Below are 6,064 nucleotides of genomic sequence, written 5' to 3' on the forward strand. Positions count from 1 at the left end.
TTGATGAAGATTGGACATTCCCTCAGAGGAAAAGAAGTTGTTCGGGAACGCGCTTCACCTCGTTATAAGTGCAAATTCATTTAATTGGTTGTGATAACATTTTGGGAATGGTGGTAAATGGTTGGCCCTGTCTCTGAAGTTCTAGGTTATTTAATGTGATGTTCATATGTGATAATAAACTATGCGAATCAATATTGTGTCACTTTAGGCTGCACCCAGTGTGAATTTGCAGCTTGTTAAGCCTAGGCTACATTTGCAGGCAGACGAAATGAAGCCAATGCAAGTTAAACTTCCGATAGAAGCGCACATCCCTCGGGTATTGTGGTTCGAGCAGGCATAGAGTCTGCAACTGTTGTTGGACATTTGGCTTTTGCCTCGACTGTCAGCCTGAACATTTAAATCAAATGCATAGCCTAATCATGTCAATGTTGCAAGAAAGCAAACAAAATAAGTCATTGACATTTGTTTCGTTTTAAATCACTTGGGGAGACATAGGTTACATGATCCAGACGTTGCGTTCTACAGAACTACAGCCTGTGCGTTTTAAAATAGTCTTCATACACAACGCAATGAGTAGGCTAATAATTGGATATAGGTCATTGCTATGCATCTGCCAAAGTGTATGGTCATAGTCAGTTACTTGTAATTGGCACCCCGCATATACGGCAAATAATAGCCTAATATGACAACATTAAATTTTTTCTTTTATTTACCACAAAGTCCGGTAATACAGCCTAAACCATGTAGGCATTAAGTCAAGTATCAGTAGCTTATGTTTTTGTTTTTATTATTTTACCTTTTAACTATTCTTTGACTATATTGCCCTTCTATGCTTTTATTTGTTATTATTGTTTGGTTTTGTTTATGTAAAGCACATTGAATGACCTCTCTGTGAAATGCGCTATATAAATAAACTTGACTTGACTTGACTTGACTTAATCCAAGTAGTTAGTTGTTTTATTTGTCGTCTTCCAGAAATGCAAACCAACATGGACGCGTGAGGACGCTCGTGCCCAACACTAAACTCGTGCATGAGCTATCATCTACCAATCAGCATGTAAAAACTGGTGCCGGAAGTTGCAACCATGTAACGCCATGTTTTCAAAAATGTCGGCGGCCAAATGCCATGCTAAGTGGCTGAAGCTAACCCTTCAAATCCCGACCCCCTGATTTTCTCGTATTTGAAAAAAAATGCCCAGATCTGTTTATTGGGTGCCACGGATGTCTATCAAATGTGTCTGTGCATGGCTCATCATCGTCTTGCTTTCCCCCCTGTTCTGTGATTGGTTCCCTATCTGAGGCAAAAATTAGGGCGGTAGTTTCCAGGCTGCCTTAGCAGCTTGAATCAAATCGCACGCAAGGCAGCATGGGAACACCCAGGCTACATCTAAGGTGTTTTTAAAGAACAAATTAAATTCAGAAAGTAATTTTTTGACGGTCCCTTGGTGAAAACTATAGCAGTTGGAGCAAGGGGGTATCCCATGGTTGTCTGCCAAGACTGAGTGAAAGCACAGCAGAAACCGCTAATGAACGCGAAATGAATCCAAATATCAGTAGAATATCCATCATAAAACTAATTTCACCGGTATGTTCCCTCCATATAAAAGGTTCCCTACCCTGTTTTGCGGGGCCTCCGAAGAGGAAGCTCTGGCCGCGACAAGACATTCTCTGATTCAAAGCCTAGGCTAACTGTTAACTTTTGACGAAGCTAAACTCCCAGGAAAAGTCTTGATTGGTTACATGAGCTATGATGTCAAGGTTTACATTCCTCCACCACTGCGGTGTTTGAAATGTCAAAGATATGGGCATGTAGCGGCGATATGCAAGGGCAAACAAAGATGTAGCAAATGTAGTGGTGAACATGAATATGGAAAGTGTGAAGAAGGGGCAAAACTAAAATGTTGCAACTGTGGAGGAGAACATAGTGCAGCATATGGAGGTTGTGAGGCTAACAAAAGAATGCAGGAGGTACAGCGAATTAAAGTAGTCCAAGGGTTTCCTATGCAGAGGCAACTAAGAAAGTCCCAAGAGGTGTAGGTGTACCGGTAGAAACAATAAAGGATGGGACTAAAGATGTAAAGGAATGTGTAAAGTGTGACCAACTAAAAGAAGATACGTTGATTGTGAGTAAAGGTGATTTTGTGCTCTTCATGGCTGAGATAATCAATTGCTCAGCACAGACCACTAGTAGAACTGAAAGAATTAAAATAATTGTAAAGTCAGCTGAAAAATACCTGGATGCAAAGGGAATGCCTTGGGAAAGAGTAAGAGATATTCTTAATGATGAAACACAACAATCAGTCATGGAGTGGGCCTGTATAATGGTTTTAATTATACTTCAGTGGAATGCTAGGAGTTTAATTGCAAACGGCCAAGAATTCAAAAAATATGTTGAAAATTTACAAGAGAAACCTAATATTATTTGTATACAAGAAACCTGGCTAGTGCCTAGGTTGGATTTTGTAATAAAGGGGTATGACTCTATAAGAAGGGATAGGGAAATAGGTAAAGGAGGAGGAGTTGTCATTTTTATACAAAGGGGACTTCAGTATAGAGAGGTAAAGAGGGGGAATGACTTGGAATACATTGCTACAGAAGTATGGACAAATGAAGATAATGTGACAATTATAAACTTTTATAACCCATGTAGACAAGTGGAGATAAGGCAACTGGAGGATATTTGGAAGGATTTGACAGGGAGAATTATCTGGTGTGGGGATTTTAATGCACATAGTACATTATGGAGAGAGAGGGATGATGGGAATGGAAATGTAGTCGAAGAATTTATGGAAGAGAAAGAGTTAGTATGTTTGAATGATGGATCTGGGACTAGAATAGATGTGGCAAGGGGTACAGAGTCAGCAATAGATCTAACTATTGTCACAAAAACCATTGCAGATAGATGTGACTGGGAGGTAGTGAGGGAAAGCACAGTAGGAAGTGATCATTATCCTATTAGAATTCAGATAGGAGTGGAATTAAGAAATGAACATGACATAAGAGAAGAGAGATGGATTTTAGGAAAAGCAGATTGGGGTAAGTATAGAGAAGTAAGTGATGAATTGTTACTATCTATTGATAAAAATCAGGATATTGAGAAATTGTGTAATGAAATTGGCAGTGGAATAATTATTGCAGCAGGAGTATCAATCCCAAAAACTATGCCTAAGACGTTAACTAAAATAGTGCCATGGTGGTCTAAAGAATGTAAGGAAGCAATTAAAGGTAGAAATAGAGTGTTTAAAGAGTTAAAAAGAACACATAATTTTCAGAATTTAGTTCAATATAAAAGATCTCAGGCAATAGTTAGGAAAACAATAAGACAAGCTAAAAAAGATCATTGGAAAAAGTTCTGTGACTCTATTGGTCGAACTACTCCAGTGGAGAGAGTTTGGAATATGATTAAAAAAATGAAAGGGAATGGAAGGGAATATGGATACCCAGTGTTGGTTGAGGGGCAAAGAACGATCACCAATAATAAGGAAAAAGCAGAGGTTATGGCTAAAACATTAGCCAAGGTGCACAGCTCAGGGAATTTAAATCAAGAAGAAAAAAGAGGTAGAGAAGTTACAATTGAAAAATATTGCAATGTGTTTGACATTGAGGATAGCGAAGAAGGGGTATTGGATGTGTTATTTACGAAATCTGAACTCAATAAGGCATTAAGTAAATTAGGTAAGTCATCTCCAGGGATGGATAAAATCTGCTATTCCATGTTGGAGAACTTAAGTGATAAGGGGAAGGAAGTTTTGTTAAGGAAGGAGTCTATAATTATTCCTATTAGGAAACCTGGGAAAGATCCTAAAATAGCAATTAACTATAGACCTATTGCATTAACATCCCAGATGGGAAAAACTATGGAAAGGATGATTAATGACAGGCTTACATATTGGGTTGAAACGAAAGGATTAATGAGTCATTATCAAAGTGGATTCAGGAAAGGTAGAGGCACCATGGATCCCATTGTATGCCTTGAAGATACAATAAGGAAGGCTCAAGTGAACAAAGAAAATGTAGTGGCAGTGTTTTTTGACATTGAGAAGGCATATGATATGTTGTGGAAAGAAGGTATACTGATAAAGGTTACAATATTGGGAATAAAGGGACGGATGTTCCAATGGATTAAAGGGTTTTTGTCTAATAGAACAATTCAAATTAAAATAAATGGAGAATTAAGTGAGCAATACAGTGTGGAAAATGGTGTCCCACAAGGAAGTATTGTGAGTCCACTATTATTTTCAATAATGATTGATGATATTTTTAAAGACATACAAAATTCAGTTGGGGTGGCATTGTTTGCAGATGATGGAGCAATGTGGAAAAAAGGAAGAAATATAGATTTTGTGGTGGGTAAGATGCAACAGGCAGTGAACAGAGTCCAAGAATAGGCCCTTCAATGGGGGTTTAGGATCTCAATAGATAAAACAAAGACTTTATTCTTCTCTAGGAAGAAAATAAATGTAGATGTTAAAATCAAATTATCTGGGGCAGATTTAGAAAGAGTGGAATTCTTCAAATATATAGGAATGTGGTTTGACAAACGATTAACTTGGACAATGCATATACAAAAAAATATTGAGAAATGCAAGAAAGTGTTGAATGTGATGAGGTGTCTGCGTGGAGTTGAATGGGGAGCAAGTAGACCTGCTTTAAAAGCCATTTATACAGGGCTGATGAGATCTGTATTTGACTATGGGTGTGTAGTGTATGGGTCTGCTGCTAAAACATCACTCAAGAAACTAGATGTAATTCAGAACCAAGGTTTGAAGCTATGCTGTGGGGCAATTAAGACCACGCCAGTGGCAGCAGTCCATGTAGAGATGGGAGAGATGCCTCTCTATCTTAGAAGAGACCAGCTGTCTCTTGTGTATTGGACAAATCTAAGGGGTCATAGTGAAAAACACAAGAGTCAATCAGTCTTATGGCAGTGTCAAGAGAGAGAGAGATACCTTATTAAAAGTTTTGGTTGGACAATAAAACAAAAGGTAATAAATATGGGAATCAGTGCTCTTGAAATAAGCCCTACAGTGGCATATCCTGTTGTTCCTCCTTGGCTGATGTCAGAGGTTCCAGTAGACTTGGGCTTATTAGAGGAAAAGAAGGATGTTGAAGTGGATCATTACAGGGTCCAGAGTTACATTGCGAGCAAATATAAAGGAGCAGTCATTTTATATACTGATGCATCTAAGCAGACTGATAAGAAAATGGGAGTTGCTTATGTTATCCCTCAATTAAACATTGAATCTGGAAAGAGAATCAATGATGATTTAGCTGTATACACAGCAGAAATTATAGGAATATGGATGGCCTTATTGTGGGTAGAGAGCAATAGACCTAAGCAAGCTGTGATTGCGTCAGACTCTAGCTCAGCTTTAATAAGCCTTAAACGTTGTCACTCTGAGTCTAGACAGGACATAGTATATGAAGTAATGCAATTAGCCAACAATCTGCTTAAGTCTGGTATTAGTACTACATTTATATGGGTACCAGCTCATATAGGTGTAGGAGGTAATGAATTAGCAGATAAATGTGCAAAGAAAACAGCAGGGAAGTCTGACATAGAGTTGAATATTAAATACAGCAAAGCTGAAGTCAAAAGTATAATCAAAGCTAAAATAAATGAAAAATGGCAATTTGTATGGGATAACGAACAGTCTGGAAGACACCTGCAGTATTCAAGGAAAGGTGGGGAGGAGCAGGAATACATGCAGAAGCAAGCAAGAAGAAGATGTGGTGTCCAGAATGAGGCTAGGACATACAGGATTAAACAGAACATTAGTTACCATGAAAAAGCATGTTGATGGAATGTGTGAATATTGTAATAGTCAAGAGACCATAGAGCATGTAATTATGTTTTGTCCTGAGTACCATCAAGCCAGACAAAGATTTATCTCACAACTTGGTGAAATCCAGATGACATTAAATTTGAATGATATACTGCAAAGAGAATCAGGTGAAATTTGTTTTTCTTTTTTGTTTTCTTTTTTGAAGGTAACTGGGTTATTTAAAAGAATTTAGGAAAGTGTAGGATGACCATTTGATCCACACTCCAGTCCAGATGGTG

The sequence above is a fragment of the Alosa pseudoharengus genome, unplaced genomic scaffold (genome assembly GCF_046254945.1).
Source record: "Alosa pseudoharengus isolate Yale_2024_CS ecotype anadromous, Long Island Sound unplaced genomic scaffold, YU_APseudo_1.1 YU_APseudo_1.1_scf_21, whole genome shotgun sequence".
NCBI lineage: Eukaryota > Metazoa > Chordata > Actinopteri > Clupeiformes > Clupeidae > Alosa > Alosa pseudoharengus.